Source organism: Zootermopsis nevadensis, unplaced genomic scaffold (genome assembly GCF_977971745.1).
Source record: "Zootermopsis nevadensis isolate Lab colony 2312 unplaced genomic scaffold, Znev_1.0 Znev_ptg000013l, whole genome shotgun sequence".
In the NCBI taxonomy this organism is placed as follows: domain Eukaryota; kingdom Metazoa; phylum Arthropoda; class Insecta; order Blattodea; family Termopsidae; genus Zootermopsis; species Zootermopsis nevadensis.
Genome location: NW_028259145.1, coordinates 827,326 through 854,063, shown reverse-complemented (window position 1 = coordinate 854,063; position 26,738 = coordinate 827,326). Strand labels below are relative to the sequence as shown.

General features: G+C 35.6%; 1 protein-coding gene and 1 long non-coding RNA gene across 4 annotated transcripts in view; one reads left to right on the top strand and one right to left on the bottom strand.

Annotated features, from left to right (window-relative positions):
* The window catches only part of LOC110839900 (hemolymph lipopolysaccharide-binding protein), a 60,707-nt gene that overhangs the window by 8,799 nt on the left and 25,170 nt on the right, over positions 1–26,738 (bottom strand). The gene's annotated exons all lie outside the window — the stretch shown is intronic.
* LOC147873829 (uncharacterized) lies at positions 9,150–23,787 on the top strand. Of its 2 annotated transcripts, none has more exons than XR_015535028.1 (3): positions 9,150–9,403; positions 22,176–22,309; positions 23,178–23,787. It is a non-coding gene; the product is annotated as an uncharacterized LOC147873829 (long non-coding RNA). The 2 variants fall into 2 exon arrangements; XR_015535027.1 differs by having other exon boundaries at positions 22,176–22,397.

The window sequence follows — 26,738 nt, the reverse complement described above, 5'->3', positions numbered from 1 at the left end:
ATAATTTCATTTTATGTCATATACTGATAAAACATTCAATCCTACAGCCCAAATTGTATTGCAGTTTTCGTTCATTACTGATTATTCAGTGTTTATCATAAAATAATATATATTTTTTTAAATTTCACGTAAACTCTAAGATGTCTTCGCGTACCCCCAGATATAATTTCTCTTCAACTTTGTACCCTCAAAGTTGTTGGTGTATAATTAAAGTTATGCATAGTATATAATCTACATTTAAAATAAATTAAATAAATTACATTACTGATTATTCAGTGTTTATCATAAAATAATATATATTTTTTTAAATTTCACGTACCCCCTAAGATGTCTTCGCGTACCCTCAGATATAATTTATCTTCAACTTTGTACCCCCAAAGTTGTTGGTGTATAATTCAAGTTATAAATAGTATATAATCTACATTTAAAATAAATTAAATAAATTACATTACTGATTATTCAGTGTTTATCATAAAATAATATATATTTTTTTTAAATTTCACGTACCCCCTAAGATGTCTTCGCGTACCCTCAGATATAATTTATCTTCAACTTTGTACCCCCAAAGTTGTTGGTGTATAATTCAAGTTATACATAGTATATAATCTACATCTAAAATAAATTACATTACTGATTATTCAGTGTTTATCATAAAATAATATATTTTTTTTAAATTTCACGTACCCCCTAAGATGTCTTCGCCTACCCCCAGATATAATTTCTCTTCAACTTTGTACCCCCTAAGATGTCTTCGCCTACCCCCAGATATAATTTCTCTTCAACTTTGTACCCCCAAAGTTGTTGGTGTATAATTCAAGTTATACGTAGTATATAATCTACATCTAAAATAAATTAAATAAATTACATTACTCATTATTCAGTGTTTATTATAAAATAATATATTTTTTAAAATTTCACGTACCCCCAGATATAATTTATCTTCAACTTTGTACCCCCAAAGTTGTTGGAGTATAATTCAAGTTATACATAGTATATAATCTACATCTAAAATAAATTAAATAAATTACATTACTGATTATTCAGTGTTTATCATAGAATAATATATATATTTTTTAAATTTAATGTACCCCCTAAGATGTCTTCGCGTACCCCAGGTTGAATACCACTGTTCTAGAGGGTAGTAGGTATTGAAGTTAACTGCAGGAATGGACTAACTGAAAATTGTTTAGGCTCTGATCCGTAACTTCGAAGAATCTCGAAACTTCGTAAGAAAACATAGCGTTATAAAAATTCAAAGGAAAAAACCTCTTTAGAGACTTTGGTGAAAGAAAATGCTTTGTTAAAGACGTGATAGGATTGGACTGTACGGTGCTAGGACACTCGGTCTTCAGCCCCTTTTGTTGACTTGTCCTTTTCTAAGTTCCAAGATATACGTGAGCGTTTGTGCTTGTATTTTTCTGTGGTGACAAATTGGTGTTAATTCTCATCTTTTGTGTGTTTCTGTCAGTCACTTTCATATGCTGTACGCACATGCAAAGAAAATCTGGCCTTTTAATATATATTTTACAAGACAGAAGCAGGGCTGTAGGCGATAATTTTTAAAATGTATTCTGATCATAATACATTACTTCAGATTCAGAACAACGACCCGTAAATATTACTGTGACTGTAATTATTGTAAATATCTTGTTATAATCCTTAATTCCCACCACGATTTAAAAATTAATTTCGAAAAATTTTGACTGACTATGAAATTACTGTGGGCTTCTGTCTTAATTAATTAAATGCGTTTGTATATGCAAGAATTTAGAGACAAACTACAGAGACATATGACTAGTAAAATAACGCGTTTTAAAATATTTAATTTTTTTCTAAATTCTCAAAATTGTAGACACATATATATTCTTTTGACTTTATAACAAATATAACTTTCAAAGAGGTCTGTCAAGGTAATTTTTACCTACAAATAACAGACTGAAAATATTAGTGATTAGAGTAATGTAAAGGGGAGAATTTAAATAGTAGTTAGTTTTCATTAATCTTGACAATATATTGTTTTGCTATACAACACAGTGAGATACATTGACCATTAAATTGTCCCATCTTTGTTTGCACAGCCGTCACATGTAACGACTAGTGATACAAGAACGGATCATCTCTGAGGGGGCAATGTACAACATGGGTCTATTTATCTTTTCACACGTCACCCCCTCTCAGTCTCCACACGAACTTGCTTCATAACGCAGAAGTTTTATCAGCGTTCTTGATTCTATCAGGAAGTTATTCAGAGCACCAACGGCTGCATTCAGAAGAGGGAAGGGGGTCCGAGGAAGCTTTGCGTTTTAGTACAAAGTCACACTTTCTGAGATATGTAGGGGATGATAACACATACAAAAAAATATTTTCGCCCTCGCGTTGTATTAGCCTTTGTAAATGAAGGGGAGAGAGGAGGGTGTATGTAAGTTTCGTGCTTGGAGATAATGTTACTGAAAATCGTCGGGGGGAGGAATTTTTTTTAAAGGAAGGGACTGGAAGAGTGTTGGTCAGTGTGGAGTTCATAACCACATGGCACGCAACCAATATGGTCGCGAGGCGCAGCGAGTGAATAAGGCAAAGTGCTTATGAATACTAACGGCGTGTTCATAATGATGACGAGGAAAGGAGTGTTAAAAAAAGGAAAACATTAGAGAGAACGGTGATTGTACCTTCGAGAAACTTCCTTTTTGATGTCTAATTAAAAGGCAGGGAATTGAAAGTGCAAAACTCCGTGCAGAACATTATTGTACCCCTCCGTGGTCTCTCACCCCCCACCCCACACCTCATGCCCGTATCGAGATCCTTCGTTATCACAGAAGTAAGCTGTTCCAACGACACGACACGTGGTTTAATGGCAAGTGTGAGCCATCAATGTTGACTGCGTGGCGTACGAAATTAAGTAAAGCCGGAGACACAAGCTTCAGCATAACCCCTTTCGATATGATACTGAATGGGTCCCAGTACCCACCCATTGCAGGTGATAACACAGCGGAAGTCAGCCATGTTAACGACAGAGCGATTTTTACAATAGGTTACAACTGCTTTATTACAAATTTTTAATAACTAACAATTAATGACCACTGTTAGGGTAGGAATACTTTCAATAAGATGGTATAGTTGCGTCATATTGTGAAGATATATATTTAATTAATTATTCTTGTCTATTAAATTGTGATTAGACGGACAAGAATAATTAATTAAATACTTTCAATGTAATTCTGCGTATATCAAATGTGTTTAATCAGTAATAAGTTTATAATGACATAAGAGGATTAAATACTTAATAGTAGTTTATTTGACGACAATACCTCAGATTTTGCGTAGAACTTCAAAATTAGTGAATGGTGATTCTGAAACGTTGTAAAAGAACTGTCTTACTATTTTCCGTTCAGAGGCTTTAAACCCAGGAACTTCTGAATACGAAGCTGATACGTGATGTGGAAAGTAAGACATCATGGAGTATAAGGTACGTGGACGGAGGTGAAACCTACGTATCATTACCTCGGAAGTTGTGGCTGCGAGATCTTTCTTCAAGATGCGATCATCACGCGCACTGAAAATTAGTCAAATGGGGTCCACAAGGAGATGCTCACGGCACAGTTGTAGAGAGAAAAATTCCGAAATCTCTTTATAGGCTTCAGCTATCACATAATCTACCATATAATATGCTTTTCGATCAGAGATGAATGAGCAAGTATATTTAGACATTTTGACAACAAATATTTGTAGACTTCGCAAAATATTTCAGTCAACGAAAATTTCGAATATTAGGAAAACATAATATGTAATAAACCAACACCAAAGAGACATACTTTTTCACAAGGTGGCAGTTGCTCAGATTACAAAGAAAATATCTACCTTCTATGGTAGACACATGTTCATTACAGTGTTCACAAAAGACTGAAACTGGTTTTAATGCTCAACTAAATTAATTCAGTCCGCAGCTTTACATAATATTGTTCTAAGATTCATTATAATATCATTTTGCATAAAATCTTTACTCTATAGACATGAGCTACATATCACTTGACTTGATCCCTGTAGTTATAACTTATTTTTATGACTGAAAATTATGAAGCTACTAATTTCTGATAATCCCTCTACATTTCATGTCAAAATATTGTCTTCAGAGACTTTAATCTATATATGAGACAAATCCTCACTCGTCTGTATAACAATACATAGATCTTAGTGTTAAAACTTTAGTAATATCATTCAATATTCTCTTTTTTTAAATCCTTATTATGAAGTCTAATTCATGTAAGGAAATGTTTGAGTCATTCTCATTTTAACTGATATGAAAGTTACGAAACCATACGTTTTTATATTTTCATTTCTTTTACTGTTATAATGATTATTTAGAATTCTGTACATGAACTTAATTCATTCTTGCTCTAGTCCAGTTAACTTTCATCATTACCAGCGCGGTTACGTCAGACATCCAAAATTCGTGTAGTCATGTCCTGACTGTTCTCTTACTGATCGATTCCGTTCGATATAATGTACACGTGTTAAGGGCTGTCAAAGCATTTTTCTTTAACAACAGCCGAAATGTGTTACTTCCTAACAGAACTGTGTTCCTCCTGTTCTGAGCTATGTTCTACTGAGAAGAAGTGATCATATTTGGAACTGTAGCAAACAATTTAGAAATATTCAGTTTCCTTTCAAAAACCAAACATTTCATTACGAACACTAAAACTGGCGTTTTCTCTGAAATGATAATGTATTTCTAACCTTCATTTTTTACAAAGCAAAATTCTCTTGTCCTTATGTCTAAGATTCTGGTTGCTTCCTTTAATAAAAACTGACGGATTTTTATGAAATTTGAGATCACCTTAAGACGACTTAATCTTTAATTTTGTGATTCCTTAGCATCCATAGTACCAGCATGGAAGATACGTCATCTTCTGGGAGTCTGGGTTGAATCAGAGCACGTGATGTGAAATCCGTCACCGTAATTGAGAAACTTAGATTGGCGGTGTTTCAGAACAGGATGCTGAGGGGAAATTTGGACTTAAGAGAAGGGAAATAACAGGAAGAAGCCAAATATTACACAGAGAGGAGCTCCATAATGTACAAATTTCTTCTAACACTATTGGGTTGAACAAATCAAAGAAAATTGAATGGACGCCAAACGTAGCACACGATGACTACATAAAAAACACGCACAGTATTTAGTCGAGAACTCTGGTAAAAAAAAGAGACAACTTATGAGACGTAGAAGTAGATTTAAGTGTTCTGTTAAAATGGATCTTATAGAGAATCTGACGGTGTGGACAGAACTGATTTGGTTCATGAGGGGTTTATGCGAAAGTGGTCTTAAACACTCTGTTACGACACAGGTCTGGAAGTGTATAATCCGTAATAGTACACACAAACACACACGAGTTATTCGCAAATTCTGAATTATTAATAAAAATTGTGTCAAGTTATCTTACGTCGACATGTATGGTTTCCAATTTTGCAGAATACGTGATGTTAATTCATTTATTAAGTAGCATAAATTAATACCACTACATCATAAGGTGCGTTAGCTCTGTATTAGCCTAGCTACTGGTCTCGTACGCATGGGGTCGCAGGATAGAAAACTCATTAATACTATTTTTTTTAATTTCACGTAGCCATCATATAATTATTTTACAGTATACAAAGAATTACTTGTCCAATGTTTCGTATTCTCGAATTATTAACAACCGTACATCAATTTGATGCAGTGCTGTCAATCCTATCTAACAAAGTTATTTGCCCACCATTTTGGTATAAATTACGATTTCAGGCTAATCCCCAATGACGTGATGTCCACACCAAATTTCATCTAGATTCGTCCGATACTCTATTTCAATCTTTCGGACAGACAGTGACCAACCCTTTTGGCGTTCATTGCATGCGCATTGTACAAAAAAACGCATCGAAGGGCGGGGAATTTAAGTTTTTAACAAGGACTGTGCTCAATGGAGATGCCACAGGAGTACTATAAAACACAACAGAACAGCTCATCACTATTCAAAGTGATTCCGCCCTCACCGGGACGTCACTCACTTTGAAACCACGCCCTGCCACTCCTGAGTTCCTGCAGCCAGCAGTACAATCCTCCGCCTGCCACCAGTTCATCTCGACTTCATTATTTCAGTAATTGGTGCAGCAATATACCTCATTTCTGTGGGTTCCGTGTCTCAGCAGGTTCAATTTTTGGATGTGCGAAACGCAAACTGTCCAATCCCTTTTTATTTATAACCTTTCTTCATTTCTCTGTAGACCGATCTCTCTCTCTCAGCAATGCATCATTGACACACGAGCGGGTACTCCGGAGAAACATGAATAATGGCCAGTCAATACTTTGCCAACTGTCGGAACTCTATTCCATTGTGTGTCAGATAATCACAAGGACGTAACTCACGTCTGTAGAAATAAGTAAGATGTTTCACTTCACAAGCTTCTGCCTGATTTTATCGTAATATACAGAAAACGTCTGTGAAAAATGTAATATTCTCACTTTACACCCACTATTTCGAATTTGAAAGTCAGAAATAATCAATAATTTTATATTTAAAACAGGAATTCGGCCAAATTCTCTTAACTCATCAAGCCATTTTCTTTCAGATTTCTCAGTGTATTTTGCTAGTTTGTACGCTGTGTGGTGAGTATATGAAGTTTCATGGTCTATTTTATCACGTAATTCCCGTATTTGAAATTAAGGACGCATCAAGATTGTCCTATGTACCCTTAAATGTTAATATAGTCGCCTCATTTATATTAATAATTGTTAAAATATAAAGAATATTTTATGAAGAGTATATTTGTTGTTTAGCTCCATATAAAATTTCGTTGGTTCTTTGAAAATCGCCTTCAAAGAAAGAGACAACTATAACATTCACTTTGTTTCACTTTGAAAAATGTCATACCAGGACGATACTCTAAGTGATGGTACTACGAATTCATAACTTATATCAGTATCATGTTATTATTATTAATATTAATATTATTATTGAATTGAATTACTATTTATAGAAAATTAAAACTTCACTAAGGTGAAGTGACCTCTCGCTAGATGCATGATATTACCGTGCTTCATAAAAGTTCGAAGATTGTTGTAAAATATATTGGTATATAGACAAACAAACATCGTAATGGGGAGTTGTCATAAACAAAAATCTAGTAAATTCAGTTTGACAGAATCAGGAGTCATATTTAGTACAGAATTACTATGAGTTAATTGCTACTAAACCATAAATTAGTACTCCGACTTTTATGATTGTCAGATATTTGATATTAAGTTAAAAAAATTACACTTGGATACTTATGGGGAGTCAACGTCGTAGCCTATTTTATTATAGCTTATTGGTTTGCTTGATACAATGAACGTAGATTGATTTTAACTTAACACATTCGAGTGGCGTCATTTGATAAATTCTTGCAATAAAATACACGATATTATTATGCATTGAGAAAAAGTTACATCGTCGTAATTTTTTTTAGAAATTTATATATGAAATATGTCTCAGCATATAAAAACATTATACGAGGGTTGCTCATTAAGTAATGCCCCACATTTTTTTCCTCAGAACATATTTATTCAAGATGGCTCAAATTTAGTGACAATATAAATCAATGTTTCCTTTACACATACTATTTTTCCACATAGTCCCCATCAACTTGTACGGTTTTACGCCAGCGTGGAACAAGTGCATGCATGCCTTGCCGGTACCAGCTCTTGTCCTGTGCACGTAGCCATGTCCTCACTGCTTGAATAACGCTCTCGTCATCTTCAAACCTTGTTCCGCGGATAGCATCTTTAAGTGGCCCAAAGAGATGGAGTCGGAGGGTGGATGGGGCAGCACCGTTCAACCAAATTTGGTGATTTCTTCCCGGGTTCTCGGACTTGTGTGAGGGCGTGCATTGTCATGCAGGAGCAAAATTTCTGCTGGATGCTTGTGAGGCCGAACTCGTCGCAAACGCTTCTTGAGGGTTTCCAGGGTCATAATGTTCGCGTCTGAATTGATGGTCGCACCTCTTGGCATCACATCCACAAGAATGACCCCATCACTGTCCCAAAAGACAGTCATCATGACTTTTCCGGCGGAGGGAGTTGACTTGAATTTCTTCTTTCTCGGTGATAGAGGATGATGCCACTCCATTGACTGCCTTTTTGTCTCCGGCTCAAAGTGGTGTATCCAGGTTTCGTCACCTGTAATGATCCGGGACAGAAAGATCTCTCCCTCAGCATCAAAACGCTCCAACAATTCAGAAGAAATCGTTTTCCTTTGAATCCTTGTGGTCTGCTGTGAGACTTCGTGGAACCCATCTTGCGCACACCTTCGAATATGCAAGAGCCCGGATAATTGCAATTACACTTCCATTGCTGACTGAAAGCTGTTGGGCCAATTGTCGAGTTGTGATGCGCCGATCCTCACGAATAATGGCATCCACGCGGTTCAACATGTCTGGAGTGGTGGCTGTGGCAGGACGCCCAGAGCGCGGCAGATCATGGAGCTCGGTTTCTTCACTTCCTGAAGCTTTAACTCTCTTAGCCCAGCGACCAACGGTGCTCCTATCGACTGCACAGCTTCCATACACAGCACACAAACGTTTATGAATGTTCACCACCGTTTCTTTTTCAGCAACAAAGAATTCAATTACAGCTCGTTGTTTGTAACGAGAGTCGTTCACAGAAATAAAATATGAACTAGGGAGAAATATGGTGTCACGTGGTCAATTATAATAAAGACGCGGGAAACAACAGGAGAGTTCCCTATTCCATATCTGGAAGCCTTCTCCTCTAAACATAATCTCTGTATGCGTCGTGCCGTGGTGACGAGTGACCCATATAACGGATTACTAATATAATTCATCAAAATCTTTTATTGATGAAATTACTCTGAGAGCGAAACTCTACAAAATGACAATGGCAAATATTTTTAGCTTCAGACGAAATATGAAGGTAGATACATGTTACCACATAATTGTGACCATACTCGAATTTCACGTATTTTACTGCCATTTTTTAAACGTTGTGGCTTTCGAGTGGAGTACATGTCACTTCTTCTACGTGGTATTAGTTTACGTGCAATGCACAAATTAAATTACCCATATTATCTGACCGTAGTGCTGCTCGCATGAACATTCCCACGACCGACATGTTTGCATGCTTCATAACGATGAATTAACATTTTACGAACGTGGGGTGTCCTAATTGTTACAGTGTATGTAGCAATGTCAGTTGGCTACAATACATGACGGTGGGCCTGACATATTTGTGGACAAACACACATACACACGGACATGACGATGGTATAAGTCTATCTCCATCACAAAGGGAAAATGTAATTGTCGGGGAAGATTAGCGTGTTACATTTCACCCACAGGTTGAATTAAAAGTCGACAGTAATATGATCTACATGCACATATGGTAAGTTCTTCTATATATATATTAGATCAGTGTCTTGAGGTACACTGTAAGTAAAATAAGAAATTGATATTTGTATCTGAGTAAGAACACTTACTTGTAAGTGATGTAAATTGTAAGCATAATTATTGTAAAACAAAAGTATTACAAACTTTAACTATTTGTATCTTATATGCGTCATGTTTGTGTTTGATTAAATATATTTATTTTGTACAGTCTATATACAAAACGTTTGAAGTTTATTGGTGTTGTAAAAATTATATAATATTAAAACATTTTGTTGTGTAAAATATTATATTAGCGCTCTTAATCGTATTTATATATATATATATATTTATACGATTATTTATTTATTTCTTATGTCAATTCATACTCATTCCAAGAAAATAATTAAACATTAATTCCACAGATAAATATAACGTCTGACTACAATAAGCAACTTACCATGAAAATGGAAGGCTACAAACAAAACTACGGATCATTATAATATATTGCATCAAATATCTAATAGTTTTTAAAACATTTTAAATTGATAAAAACCTGAAGACGACGGTATTACCCGTCGAAACATGTCGTTTTAATAAAAGCGCTAAAAATATATAATGTAAAATCGTATTTACGATTAAGAGCGCTAATATAATATTTTACACAACAAAATGTTTTAATATTATATAATTTTTACAACACCAATAAACTTCAAACGTTTGTGTATAGACTGTACAAAATAAATATATTTAAACTTTAACTACTTAATAAATTAACTCAATTAAATATAATAATTTTATTTTAAATAATTATCATTCTATTCAAAACCTTACGTCGCCAAGCTGTCGACGCACTTGTAGAGAACCAATGTAATAGATGAAGACGCATTATACTACAATTCAATGTTGTTAAGAAAAACGTTGACCTAAAGTTCTAGAATAATTATTTTCATAAAGTTCTCTCAGTCCCAATAGGAAAATGTCAAGGCATTAGTTACATAATTAATAATCACTAAAACTATTCATAACAAATGACTGTCTATTTCGTGAAACATTCCACAAACAAGGCTCTTATTACTGTAGTAGAGGTGGAAATGAGTTCATCTTGATAAACTGATAGCTGCGAACGTCTTCAATACTTGTTTTTATTTTATATAATTCGAACGTGTATTGCCCTGTTCACAAGAGCACGCCACTGAACCCAGTACAGTTTACACGAAACATATTTTTTTTAAAAAATAATTTTAATATTATCCTCCCTCTCATATTTAGCTTCTCGCGCATGCTACATGTACAGCCACTCTGTCACTTTAATTGATCAACATAATGTTAGGCGAAAAGTACAAATTACAGAGTTTCTCATTATGCAGTGACCTGGTTCCAAAATTCTTCTCAGCATCCTACCGAACATCGAGAGGTTAGTACCTCTTCGTATTTCGGAGGTACTGAGTTCAAACCTCAACCCGGACACCAGTGATCTTGATTGTGATTTCTTGTAATTTTACTTTGTCCCTCCAGGCAAATTCCAGACTAGTTTCTTGAGTCAGGCCACGACCATTTCCTTTCATATACGTTTTACTGTCTTATTTATGTATCGTTCTGTTCGACGTTAGTCTGAGCTACTAACATCGTTGTTAAATAAGCATGAATAAATAAAAATTCTCACCATCCTGTTTTAAAGAGCCTTCAATTTTGTGCAGTTTGTTATTCTGGTAGGCACAGATTTAATCTTCATTTATTTAAGTACGTTTCCTCAACTGCGGAAATTATTTCTTCGGTGCTCGATAAGAAGGGCTTAAGTCAAAATGAATTCATGTTGACTTCAGCATTTCTTACCGAGTACGCAAAATAAGCTATTGAATGATACGTATAAATGCCAGAACTGCTTGGTTTTTTGAGTTCGCAACGGCTGTGAAGCATCGGCCTTGATCTGTTTAAAGGACTGTTGTATTTTTTTTTGCGAGTTTTTCATTCTGCAACAAAAATAACCACACTTCAATCATCACTCTGTATGGCTCAATGACATATTCTACGTTTTCCTTAAATGTTAGCCACCTTCTATGAAAACGTATTACAGATTAAAGCGATAGACCTTTACAAGATTTGTGTCTTAAGTTGATAAAAGGCATAAATGTTTTGTACAATTAATCGTTTCTTAGGAAAAGAGAAAAAGTTTTATAAATCAAATCCACGAAATTTAGGAATAATATTAAACAATATTAACCAAAATTAAAATTAGGCTGACACTTTACAGACTAAACTTCTAATACTCTACTTTAACACAGTCTTTTCAGTAGTTTCGGAGATAATATACAGGCACGATATTTATATTATGCGTTAATATTATTAAATTTGCGTAAAAAATGTCTGTGGCAACTCAGGATTTCCGGTCTAACTCCACCCTGAAAATCTAGGTGTATGTAGGAAATGTGAAGAATGTTTTACAAAAGCAGACGGAATCTTTAAAAATCTTTAAGTTATACCAAACATTCTCATTTGTGAACATATAAAGTCCCTGTTAATGTAATTTATCTTTAACTAAAATCTGGATGAGTCAAATTGTGATTCAACTCCCAAATATCTATCAAAATACGTTACATTTCACTGACAAGTTCTCTAATTGTTACAAGCAGACAGATGGACGGACAAACATGGCGACCTAATGGGCACATGTTCCAGCTTTTCATAGCGAACGCTCGAGGCAGGAAGTGCCCAGAGCAGTGCGCCTGTAGGATATACTTCTCTGCTACGCTGCTGTGTTGGACTGGCTACTCTAATTTCCCAGTCCGCTGAACTCGAAGATTGTCGCCTTGAGATACATCGCGGTCTTTTACCGTGCAGCGACATTACCACCGGCGTGGACCTCGCCAGTGACTCGCCTTGTGAATCCTTTTCGTTGTCACAATGCGGTATTCGTAAAAACTTACAGGTTCTGTGTACCGGGCGTCCAAAAAAAACAATTCCGTCTCCCCCATCAGTTGACATGTAAATTTACCGTCGAAACGTTGCCAAACTGTCCATACGTTTATTTTGACAACATCCAATGTATATATGTCGAAATTTAAATAACAGTTTCGAATCACATATTCTGTATACTTAGTATTGTTTTAAATTTATAATCGTTTATTTATACTAACATTATTATTTAATTATTTAAAGACGGTTTTAATCGAAAGTTAATCTGTAGTCGATTATGAACGATTCTAGGGATATCGCAATAGTCTCGATGTTTAGTTTGGTGGCCATGTTCATCGTCTGATGCTATAAAGCACTACGTTTTGAGGACTGGGCTGGATCTGTCCTCGTCTTCAGGTGTAAAGAAAAGGGCATATACTCTGTCCAAAGACCAAACGATCCAGATTTAAAAACTGTCTATTGGTAGTATGTCTTAAAAGAAAGGATTTAAAATAATTTGAAAGAAATTTATTTTGTAAGACTTGAGGTTCTCACAGCGGTGAGTATGAAGATATCCGTCTTCTGGGTTGTTGCGCTGTGTAGTCTGGTCGATGTTTACCAACGTTTCAGAGGTCATACTGCCTTCGTCATCAGAGTATGAAGATTGCTGTCTTCTGGGTTGTTGCGCTGTGTAGTCTGGTCGATGTTAACCAACGTTTCAGAGGTCATACTGCCTCCTTCATCAGAGTATGAAGATTTCTGTCTTCTGGGTTGTTGCGCTGTGTAGTCTGGTCGATGTTTACCAACGTTTCAGAGGTCATACTGCCTCCGTCATCAGAGTATGAAGATTTCTGTCTTCTGGGTTGTTGCGCTGTGTAGTCTGGTCGATGTTTACCAACGTTTCAGAGGTCATACTGCCTCCTTCATCAGAGTATGAAGATTCTGTCTTCTGGGTTGTTGCGATGAATATCGCCCTGATGACGGAGGCAGTATGACCTCTGAAACGTTGGTTAACATCGACCAGACTACACAGCGCAATAACCCAGAAGACGAATATCTTCGAAATTTATTTTATTTGATTTTCAAGCGATACTCCAGCATTTCATGAAGGGACGGAATACAGTCGGTCTGCGAGCAGAAATTCTAACTCTAGATATCTCGAAGTCGAAGTAATGCTAATTACTCGTCGAAGGGAGAATTAGAAAATTTAAGATTTACATAAAATTCCATATTTTTACACCTTGTTTCTGAAGAGATTGTAACAAATGAACTAGGAGACAAGAGAGGAAATCATAGATAATTGCACAAAACCAATGTTTTGTTTCCATATACGAATGCAAATGTTATATCATTTCATCGCTCAATTACCAATTTCTGTAATAACGTTTACCAAACCAGTTTCAAACACTGTACAGCCAGTTATTTGCACACTTCCAACTGGAATTCAAACAGATGTGTCGTCCAGCGACTCGGGACTTGTTGAACAGGGTATGTGAAAATATACTTCCTGTTCATATGATTAGTTGTTAGGTTATTCAGTTTTGCTGTTTCAAATTTAGCATATCGTGGATACGTACTACTAAATCGTGATTGCTATATAGGCTAAGATAAATATTTCAAATGACGAGGAAGTTTCATGTTTTATGGACTGCAGAGGAAATATCATGAAAATTCTGAGGACAATCTCAGTCAGGATAGTCGGTAAAGGTAGCCGACATTCGACCCGGACAGACAAACCTCTCAGACGTCGGTAATCAGACTACACGGTGAACCAACCCAGGAGACAGCCATATTAACTTTACGATATGTTTTATGAGAACAAACAAGTTGAAGATGCTAATATATTGTATATTGTCCGGAAAGTCATGTAATTTGACTTACTATTTAAAATTTATTTGTTTTAAAGCTTTTGAACAGCACACCACGCGTACACGTAGAATTGTTCATATGTTGTAGAGGGTAAGTATTTGTATCACAGCAATTTATAAGAGGTTACTCAACTATGCGAAGAAAATTATTCCTAAGTAAACGTTGCTGTATAATAATTTGACTGTTAAGTGAAATTACTCTTGTGCGATTTGAGGTTTTCACAGTGGTGAGTGTAGAGTTTGCTGTCTTCTGAATTACTATTTTTTTAATGCAAATAATTACTACTACAATATTAATACTCCGTTATTTAATCGTGTTTAAGATCACTGTCTCCTGTTTGTAATAGGAGACTTTCACGTCTTAAGAACAAATGTATTGACAATAACGAGAGATACAGAAATAAATGTTATATGATAAGGAATTAAAAAAATAAATGCAAATTTGGTAATTTAAAACCTATATTCAAAATAACCACTAGCTGTCCACCTGTTGCTGAATCTTTCATCTCTTTTCCTCAAATAAGTTTCTTAGTTTATGTATTTCCTTCTGATTCTCTTATCCTTAATTATTTGTTTCAATGTAGTTATAATTCTTGTGTTCCTGTTCGTCTGATAACTTCATCAGTTGATACAGCTTTATAATATAACCAACCGCCCAACTAACCAATGATGTTGATCATGAAGAGGACAGACGAGGATATCTGTACACTTGCTCTGACCTATCCCAGCAGTTAACAAGTCGTAATTTGACTTTCAGCCTCAGTATTCAGTAGTCATGTTACTGGTACGTACATCTGTCTGCGGTTCTGTTAAACATCCAAAGAGACGACCATGAAAATACCAACAAACCCGAAAGCCAATTAACATATGGTTTTCATTCTTACTTGGATACATAGTGCAGGTATATTAATGAACTTGGCTATATTAGTTTTCAACACAAAACAAATATTGAATATTATTCCCTTTGTAATAGGAATCACGCCCACCTATAAATTAACCACACTGTTGATTCTGTGGTTAGCAAACAGATTCACAACAAAGCGAAACCACGGACAATGTTTTCCCAGACGTCCACGTAACATTCTAAATAAATTATCATAATTCTGTAGAGGTATGCGATAATTTTGTTATCTGTAAGTCTATTCTTAGTTCACACTTTGGATCCATTTAATAATCATAATTTGATGAAAGTAAAAAACTTTTAATCAACTGCTGCAAATGATTTATTAACACCTTGAACATAAAAGATTGCCATTGGACTTTACCAGAGCCAGCATAGTCCATTCTATTGCAGGAGAAAAAGCCACCTAACCAACATATTCTGCAGTTGGAGGAGCTCAGCCAAGTCATTTCGCGCTCAGAAATTAAAGCCTGTCTTCACGTGAAAGCGAATATTATTGTTGTCCGATTTAAAATGAATTGAAATGTGTCGACAAAGAACTGATAGCAAATTTGGCGAAATTATTTACAGCGGACGGAGCGATGGAGAATTTTTGTAGGCGCCGTGAAATAAGCTTGTTATGATTCTCGACAAGGGAGAATATAATTTAGTAGAAACGTTCTAGACTTGAATTCGGGACGTATCGGGTGCCATTTTTGTGAATTTCTAACTTGATTGAAATATTCGTGGCAAATTGAAGCTTTGGCTCAATATCTCAAAACACAGATTATAACAACATTTTCCCGCTTCTTTCCATAACTATTTAATTTGTCCTTTAAAGTTATGACCCATTCTTAGCTCTACATTACATATAGGGTTCAGAGAAATATATAAACTAAGTATAAATCAAACTTAAAGAGATATTTTCTCATCCCTGTGTCCATTTGCGATGTACTGAACATGAAGTTTTTGTCTCAGAAACGACATTTTGATTAAACAAGTAAAAATATCTGTGTAGTTAAATAAATTAAGAGCAATCATTCCTAAGAATAGTTGATAATGAATAAAGAAATTCCATGCCTTTGTGGAACCATAAATGTTAATACCGTGTTCACAAGAGACGACACTGGTACCTACCTCGAGCCAGATGAATACAGAACACGCCGTCTTATTTATTGGGTCCAATTCTGTATTATCTCAACGGCTAGATCTCTATGGCATCTCTCGTCTGTTATCATCTCCCCGTATGGTACATGACTCACCCATCTCTTCTTTCATTATGTTAAATTCGTCTCAAAAATGTGGGATTTCAGGTTCTCATGGTGGCGATTATGAAGACGTCTGTTTTATGAGATTTACGCCTTGAAGTCTGGTACAACTTTATCGACATTCCAGAGGTAACAAGTTTCTCTGAGACGTCGTTAAACTTCAAAGATACTGCACGACTCAACAACCCAGAAAACAGCAATCTCCATAGCCACAAAGATAGTTTCGTGTTTAAATTGAGAAGCTGATCAACGTTTTTCTATAATTTTAAAGGATCCTAGTATGAAGAGTGATATGTACCTGATTTATTTAAATTTATAGTTGTTTAATTTTAACCGTCTAATCACAATAAAAGATTTTATTAAATATTAAAATATTAAAATATTATTACTACAATTAACATTTAATATTTAAAATATATTACAATGATGCTCTTTCTACCGAAATATTCGATTTACAATTAGAGAATCAGCTTTTTCACGACATGTTTCGGTTTTCAATGAACCATCTTCAGGTGTATAATCGATATAATGCTCTAATTGTAAATCGAATATTTCGATAGAAAGAGCATCATTTTAATATATTTTAAATATTTTAAATATTAAATGTTAATTGTAGTAATAATATTTTAATATTTTAATATTTAATAAAATATTTTATTGTGATTAGACGGTTAAAATTAAACAATTATAATCATCACAATATGACGCAACATTATCATCTCTTAAACTTATAGGTCGACGTAGTGGTTTCAGAGGGCATTCCTGCAGGGGCTTAGGTGGTTTGGTAAAGAATATTAGAAAGAGTGTGGCAGAGCGGAATAAGCAATTGGCTCTCACCGTCTAATAGATGCAGGCCACTGAGGGGAAGGAATGAGAATCATTTCAGTGTACGGTAAAAAATATTATGGGGAAGTTTTGAGTTACTGAGTTGCAGTGTGCAACAAGGGAGGCTGTACGTGGAGACAGATGAAAGAAAGCGAAAGGAAATAAGTAAGGAAAGGTCACAAAACTTTTTAAAAAGGCAGGTAGAACGTTGGGATAAAATAGTGGATATAAGTTTTTCCGGTTAGAATAAGCCGCTTTCACACACACACACACATACACATTTAGATTCAAGTAGAATTTGAGCAGAAGAGAAAACTTTTATTCTAACCCAAAAATGTTTTTGCTAACGTAATCGGATTTAGTTAACTTGATTTCAACGTATTCGAGCTATGATTCCTTCTCAAAACAGGTCTTCAGTCTAAAATTAATTATGCAGTATAAACAAATCAACAATTTTACGCGCAATTTAACTTCAGTTAACTTCTACGTAAATATTAATTTTAAATGCACTTAGCATGAACCTGCCGCTTTGCTCCATGAGCGGCAGACAAAAGAGAGAATGAGACTTCAAGCTTCGTGTCTTTGTTATTTCAGAAAGCAAGTGTTTAAAATACTCGTTCCTGTTGTGGTTTCCAAAATTAGTCCTTATAATATATACTACTTTAGCTAGTCCTTTCGTCATAATTATTTTGTATTATTCTAGCTTACCCTAATGTTAATACTCACATACAGTCATGGTAGGTCTTGCCTCTGTAGTTTAAACATTAATCGAAATCAATAAACTCCCTTAAAATAACAGTAAACAACAATTATACAAGCAGAAAACATAAAAGTAATGAGAGTTTAAAAATGAATTAATGGTGTTAACAGAAAACTCTGTTTTACTCACATCTAATGGAAAATGCACACATATTACAGACAGTTTTCGTATTGCGCTGCGTCTTAAGTTGTGATGCATGGTGCTTTGATCCGAAAGGAAAGGAATAATATAATTTGAAAAAAAGTGTTGGTAATAAGAAAAGCATAATTTTCTTCCGAAAAAACTTTTATACACAAGAATCTTCAAGAAAGATAATTACATGTGTTAATGTTAAAACAAGGCAAAATAAATTACTTTCTGGTCATATGAATCACATGTAAATGGCTCTAAATCTTATCCATAGCGCAATCTTTAATTCACTAGTTTTGGTTTCAGGGGTCTAATTCCAAATTTAATACGTGACTCCGAATAAGTTAGGATACGAGCTGATTATTAATGCTGAGTAGGTAAGGATTTGGAAGGAGCCCATTACGCCCGATTTAAAAATACACTCCAGGCATTACCCAGGAGTAACCAACGAAAATTCCACTGGAAGAATTAAGAAACAAAACATTTGGTTAATAGACTCCTGATCTGTCAAATACGTGTATGAGCATAGTTCTTAAAAGCCAATAGCAGTAATAATAACGATAAAAAAATGTATTTTACGTTACTAAATGTTGTCACTTAAGATTCTTCCCAGCGCCCTCTGGACGTGTAAATACACGAGATCACGTCACACTCTTGCGGACAGGAGGGGAAACAACTACGTATTCCAAAGGCATTGCCGAGATACAGCGAGCGAAATAGTACCACCACTGTGGAACATCGTTTAGAATGGACGGCACAATCCTTCTCATCTGCTAACCCTTCCTTCACTCTAATTTCTATGACTTTTACTTGTAATAAACATGGAACGCACGGATTCGCCCCGAATACTGTACGATTTATCACCGCCGTAGTTCCTTCACTTATTAAACAGCGCCACTCCTGTCTCTGAGGGATATCCCGAAAATCGCATCTAGTGTTGCTTTCGACACGTTAATATGTCCTGTGGACTAAAATAGTTTGTAAAATCATAACTTTTAATGTCTCCCGTCTCAATGAGTCGGTCACTGCCTTTGTGATATCAGTATACGAGGCGCGTCCACAAAGTAAGTTTCCCACTCCTCCCACAGCTAGCAAACCTTATTTTGCGTGAAGCGACTGTGCGTACGTGATAGAGCAATGACGTAGCATGGCGCATGCACTAACGGCACTTCCCGCGTTCTCACAGTAGCATCGTTGCAGCTGTTGAAGATGGAGGTTCTTATTCCAGCTCCCGCCGACTGTGAAGTGCGGTCAGTGATAACGCTAGGCCGCACACGGCTCGACGGACAGCAAGTCTCCTGCAGGAGTTCAGCTGGGAGGTGTTTAATCATTCACCCTACAGCCCGGACCTCGCTCCCAGTGATTTCCATCTTTTCCTACCTCCTCAAGAAATTCCTGTCCGGTCAGCGTCAGCGTTTTGAGAATGACAGAGAGGCGGAGATGGTTGTCACACAGTGGTTCCAATCCCAGGCGGCAGACTTCTACGACACAGGTATTCAAAAGTTGGTCCCACGGTATGACAAATGTCTCAATTCCGGTGGCGAATATGTTGAAAAATAGCTGGACACTTGCTGTATCTGTTGCAATAAATATTTCCATGAAATTGTGTTTTGTTTCTGTAAACGGCCCCAGGGAAACTTACTTTGTGGACGAGCCTCGTATTTCAACGCTTCATAGACCTTTATCTATTCCGCAATATTTTCGTATACTAACTGCACCAAAACACAATAATTAAAGAGTAAAGTCATATTTGATGTGAAAACGTAAATATACTTCAAACTTTGTCGCACGTTTCGGTCGGACCGGCACGGAGTACCGGTTCTAGGATCCGAACTCTCCGGGCAGTGCAGCGAATCCTGCAGACGCCTACTTGATATATAGGGCCTCGTCTCGGGTGACGTGACTAACTTCTTGAAATCACTGAGGCCCATTTCTTACTCCAGACAGTCTGAGCTCTAATTTTATGATAAGGTCAAAGTTTTAGGAATGTGGGTGAACTCTAACGCTAAAGCGGGATTAGAGCGAAAACCTCAGGTGCGCTCTCAACTACGTCACGAACCGTCCGGTAACGCGCGGATCTTAACTTTAGCTATCAATCCCACGGAATCTTCCGTGATCCAAACGAGACTTTGATCTAAGCGCAAAGTTTTACTGGTTTCCCTACGCGATTTTATTAGTAACGAATTGGCTCAGCTTTTCTATAAAAGTTTGGAAATATTTTAGGTTCTTTTATGAGTATAAATTTATTACAGGGCAATCTAATTTCTCTTCTCAGTAAAAGTCTGACACGTATTAAGAAAGTCTTCAGATCGATTAAATATTTTTAAGAGCTTTTCTTAAATTTATCCAGAGCCTCCACAGAAATATCAGATTAATTTAAAGAAATTAAATCAGACAGCAGGTATCTCTTTTCTTCCAAATTCACAAAATAATTAAATTAAATGTAATCAGTCATTTACAAATTATCATGAGTCCACAGAAATCTCTCACAAAGAAAATTAAAACACAATATCATATACACACATCACGGCACACCACAGAATGACGCACCACGAAGAGGAGTATGCGATAAATATTTATGTAGATACAAATTCTTGCCCTGAAAGAATGCAGACAAATGACAACAAATCATAAAACCTGTTGAACAGAGGCATCGATGATAAACCGATGTGTTTGTATATTATGATTTCTAATAGTGAAATAATTTATTTATGGTATTTTTGTACAAGAAATCGCAGAATACCTGAAAAATTTTGGTGGCACTCCAGTGTTCAGCAGAAGACCAGTTGCCGAACATTGCCGTACCCACAGGAAAGCTCGAAGTGAGATTTTCCTTCGCGTGTTCTATATGCATTGCATTCCTTTCTCTTCCTGTAATCTATTTTAAACTTCAATCCTCGGTGCTTTCTCTGGTTATTTTCATTAACGATTTACATTTCTTCCGTTCTCTTTTCTTCTCTCCACTGTCACTTTAATGTGCACTCAATAATTTTCTCTTTGTATTAGTCGTTTGAAATTTTCCCTTGTCTTCTTAATTCCCCAGTTTATATTCCTTTGGCTGTCTCAACTTTAAAATATATTTCGTTTCTCACCGAATAGGATCATTTTGTTTACGTACATTTAAAGTATTTTAAATACAGGCTGTCCCAAAACAAATTATTCAAAACAGAAACTTTAGTGACCTCTTGTCAGTCAGTTGTTTACTGTTGTAAAATGTGCCACGAAGCTGACGGTGGTTATTTGTAACACCCATATTATATTCGTGGATAAACTAATTGCCAATGCTGACGCATGTAATAATTTCTTTTATTAAAATGTTTTTCTTTCATTCATACGTATACATCTTTTTCAGACACTCTGTATTACTCTTCTGTAAAGCGTATTTTAATCTAATTCATTCTTCACTAATTCCTTTTGTCATTTCATGATCTCGTTTCCTATATATGGCTAATGTTCTTATTAATGTAACCACTCGATCAAATATCATTGTCAACGTATTCTTTACAGAGAGATTATGAGTTGTAGGCTGTTCTTATAATCCCCCTCAATTCCCCGTGCATATTCTTTATTCCCCTAGGTAGATAAAATCACTTTATTTGGTCTTGCGTGCTGTTCTAAATACAGCGGCCAACCGCCCCCCATTTGATTCGTCCAAAACAGTCGTAAGAAGCACGCTACTGAAAACAGACAGAACACGAAATGATGAAATACATGTTTATTTTCTGCATGTTAGTTTATATATTTACGTAGATGGGTGTATTTTGCGAAGTTAGGGCGTTTCTTCTATGAATAATTCAGTAAAGATATACTAACAAATGTTCTTGTCGATAAATTTTTTACGTAATAAGTTAAAAGTACCTAGTCCAGAGACCTACAATTTATATTACTTTGCAAAACTCTTAAATAAAGAATCAATTCATAGAAGGGAGATAAAATGTTTACGCCATGATTATTTAGAATTAATTTCAAATGCGCCTGTTACCTTCGCCGTGTCTGTCTGTCTGTATTTCTGTTTGTTCGCAGGTATAAACGTGAGAACATCTGAACAGATTTTCATGAAATTCTACATTGCGGTTTTCATAAAAATTTGTCGACATATCCATTTGTAGTTTAAATGAAAATAGATAACTTATCTATAAAAACAATTTCATTTGTTTATGACCAAGGAATTACTGCATGGAGGATCCCCAGTCAGCTTAGAAATTACTTGAGGGACTCCCCGGAGGATTATTCACTGATTATTCCATCCATCCCGACTGGCACCAGACAACTCACTCAAGCAAACGTCGCTGACCCGAAGGTAACCCCGACGCTGTTCGCAAAGGTCAAAGCTAATACTCTGCCAAAAGCACCAGAAATGTTACGTTATGCGTGCATTTCCTTTCTTGGTAAACGGATTGTTATTATTATTATTTTATTATAATAATTATCAGTAATTCTTTTAGTTATTTCTCAAGCATTAATAAAATCACTTGAAAACCTTTTCCCGAATTGAAACTACTGTTTTATTGCCATATGTTGTAAAAAATCTAATTAATTCTCACTAATAGAACTTAGAACGCTGGCCTTGTAATCCGGGTTCGATTCCCGGCGGTGCCCGAATTTATAACTTGTGTTGGGCAAGGCCGTGGTCTAGGCAACACGGAGTTTTCCTCCGTGGCATCCCAACAATTACTCCATTCACACACAGAAGAAGGCAATGGCAAACCACTTCTGGATCATCTGCCAAGAACGTATATGAACAGGTCCCAGTCCGTGAAAAGGATGGAAGGATCCTGTCCATATGGACCTGTCGTCAGACAGAACACTAAATAATAAAAAAAAAAAATAGAACTTTATCGGTAGGAGGCATGAACGTAAATTCTACTGTGAGGTCCAGGGTTTCTACTGATCTTTGCTGGGATAATGATGACCTTTCAACCGTATATAAAATGTAAAAGTCGAATAGGTATGAGGATTGTGAATGAAAAGAAGATTAGTTACAGATTTTAACAGAGATTTTCTGACATATGTTGGGGTCCTCTTCTGGAATTCGCCTCAAGATAATGATAAAAACCAATAAACTTTTAACTAAGATCCTCTGTAACCGTACTGAGGTTTAAATTATGTACTTCCGGTTACATTAGGAAACCTGAGTCACTAATTAACATTCACTTACATATTTTCAGTGTTTCGGAACGAGCAGAGTATCTCAAGACGAGATCGACATTGAAGAATTTATAAAGGCAGCAGGAAGATGGTGTCAGAGAAAGTTTTAATGATTGGTGACTTAGAGACGGAAGGAGAAAATTCATCACAGCTGAAATAATGAGTTCTGTAGAAGTGAGTCGCTGGAACACGGATAAATGTAAATGTAAATTCGCCAAATTTAACTTAAGTGCAAATAAGAGAAGCAAGTTGCGAAATGTACGCGTATACAGTAATTCTGTCGCCTACGTTTGAATTTTATTGTTGCAAATGGCGCGAGTTATGTCAGGATTTATCAGACTCAGTGACCTGCGTGTGTTGGCTGTCTTGCGCCAATCTGGCTGGACGATGTAGACAATGTGGAGGATTCCCTGTCATGGTTGTGTGGCTGGCTGAGGATTCCCCGCCCAGTCACTCACACGCAACATAATTGTATGGAGGATTCTACGTAACGTGTCAGTTAATGTTTTTTTGATTTTAAAATAAACCTAAATGTTTCAGCAAGCTTTAGTAAAATTATCAAATATATAATATCAAGAAGCTCTGTTAAACCTTTCTGGATATGTTCCACTCGGACGGGCAAACAAAGTTGATATGTTAGGGATAAGAAACTGGTCTTTATAAAAAATAAATTATTGGAATGTGTTCTGTTCTTTTGTAACCAGGACGCTTGACTAAATTTTCGTTTAAAGACAACTATTATTAATTGCAGTATCAGTTAAATAAATAACAACAGTTTTCAAAGGAAAATTAAAACGAATTGAATTCCGGGTTGATGTAATAAATTAGAGTTAATTCGTGTACTTTTGTAAGGATGTGAAACTTGGTTTGTCATCATAACACAGACTCTATAAGAACCTTTTGAAGATATAATGTGACTCCCATGACTTTCTGATGGTTTTTTTGAGCGTGAATGGAAGAATCCAACAGGCTAGAAGAAACATAAGCGAAGAGATTCACAATAATTTTCACTGTCCACAATTCATTAAAAATGAGCGGAGAACGTAGCACGTAGAACTGAAGTCGAAGGAGACCAAACCAAAACTAAAGGAAATATATCTGTAGTAAAACCTAGATATGGATAGGAGGACAGAACTAAAATTATCATAAAAATTAGCTGTGAACTATATTATATTGTATATATTAAATCTTGTCCGTCTAATCACAATAAATTCTTATTAAATATTAAAATATTACAATAATTAACATTTAAAATATTTAAAATATTAAATGATGTTCTTTATCGAAATATTCGATTTACATTAGACCATCATTTTTCATGTTTCACGACATGTTTCAGTTCCTAAAAGAACCATCCTCAGGTGTATATTAATTATATAAAGCTTCAAAACGATAAATAATTTCAAATACAATTTTCATACATTATGCTAGCGCGCATTTTTATCAGATTTTTACCAGATATCAAACGATGTTCTTTTTTAAGATTTTTATTCCATTTTTAATAACACACTCGATGTTGTTCTGTATATATACATCATGCTCAATGTGACTTTATATACTTATTATATCACAATATGACGCAACTTTACCATCTTATATTATATTGGCTTAGGACAGGACTCAGAAGCGGCCTCTTGTAAAAACAGCTATTAACCTCTGAGTTACGTGTAAGGCAGGGGATTTATTTAATAGCCTAGCGGCTATCAACATTTCAAGAAGGACTGCGCGTACGGAGTCCTTTTTCGTTTATGAAACACTCTGTAATATCCTTTCATCATTGCGTACCGTGTTCCCATTGCGAGAAGTTTGTAGTGTGCTGGGAAGTGTCAAGGTCCCCTGCACCACTTGGTAATAATGCATGCCACGATCAATCAGTCTGCAAACTGGAGGACTGTGATCCTGCCTTTGTTACATTGCAAACAAACAACTTTTAAACACTAATGGAACTCTATTTGAGAAGGTAAAGAGCGGAACCAATTTAGTGTATTGAAGAGAAAGGTAATGTAGCCAAATGCAATGATTCAAGCTTACATTCAAGAGCCCCCTGGTTCAAATTACATCGGATTTATTTTAAGTTATCTTGCGACAGTAATTAGGCAGGGACTTAAAAATGTGACCCTGAAATGGCTCGTCTTTAGTCAGTCTCAAGACTGACTGTGAAAGAATATTTACGTACAGAAACACCTGTATAAAACGGAAACGAATTAACTGATTAATTATCTGATAGGAAATTGCCTTCGTTTTTGTGAATAACGAACGGAAACTGTTTACAGAGGTATTATGAATAAAAAATGGAGAATTTAAAATTCAGTATTTTTCTTGCTTGCTTGTTTGTTTTTGTTCTGAATGATGAGACAAATAAAAGACAAGTTATAAAATGTACGTATGACGGAAGATCATTCCTGTCTGTCCGACTGTTCATGTTCGTAACTACTCAAACGATTTAGATTACATCTGACAGATGACTGCGCTAAAACCCATGCTTTATAAGAAAGTCAAGTTGAAATTTATCAAGTGTATCGAAGGGGTTAAAATTTTCCAATGATTTAGACATATTATAGTGCAGCATTATTTAACCTATATTATGTTTAAAGGAAACAATTTCTATTAACAATTTGACTTACAGCCGTTTTAATTATAGGCAGATAATTTTTGTTTAAAGAGTAAAAATATTGAAAGTGAATACGGATTTTCACTTCTGTGACTAGATATTCACTGCTTTAACCACCCGCGACAAGACACAGCTCTTAAAATCATCCTTCAAAACCGTGGTTTGTATCCTCTGGAAGGTTTTACAAAATTTTAAACAAATCTTAGACCTTGTTTGGGACGTTCAAAATTCAATTCAGTCACCGTCAATTAGGTTAAAGGTTCCAAAAATACTCAACACTTCATTTCTGCATTTTAATGGTTGTATACATAGGAAATACAGTCCTCAGTGTAAGAAGTACGTAAGGTACCTAAGACTCTTAAGTTTTCACTCCAGTCCGCATGGCATAGAAAATTCAAGCAATGGTTTGAAGAATGAAATATTTCTTAGTTGATTAAGACAATAGCTACATTTTTTAATGCGCTTAAGAAGGCATTTATGTGTTTCGTCAGTGTGAACAAAGATTATTTATTTAAAGAGCTGCAACTAATTGATCTTTATATGAAGTGCTGTGTTTCCTTTGCGATATGGACTAAATTCTTATATATTATTTAAACGAGCTTCGGCTTTAAAGGATTAAACACAAGGACAATTTAAGTTGAAACACTTCAGCACTATATAGTCCTAACTGCTTCAATTGACCATGGGACAATAACCATTTCTATGCCATAATTTCAGCAGGAATACTATCAAATTTATTGTCATAGAAGACTACAAATTGAAATTTATCAACAGAGGGCAGGACATGTTTCTGTCAGTGTCAAACCCACGTCTTACCAAACAAGGACAAAGTAACTTACCCGTTAATAATAGGTCCAGCATAATTCGGGACAGGGGCTGTGACTTCTTTAAAGTAGATGAATTCAGATTTATGAACTTAGCAGCTGGTAGGGCATCGTAAAATGAACATATTCAGAACGGAATGACAGTA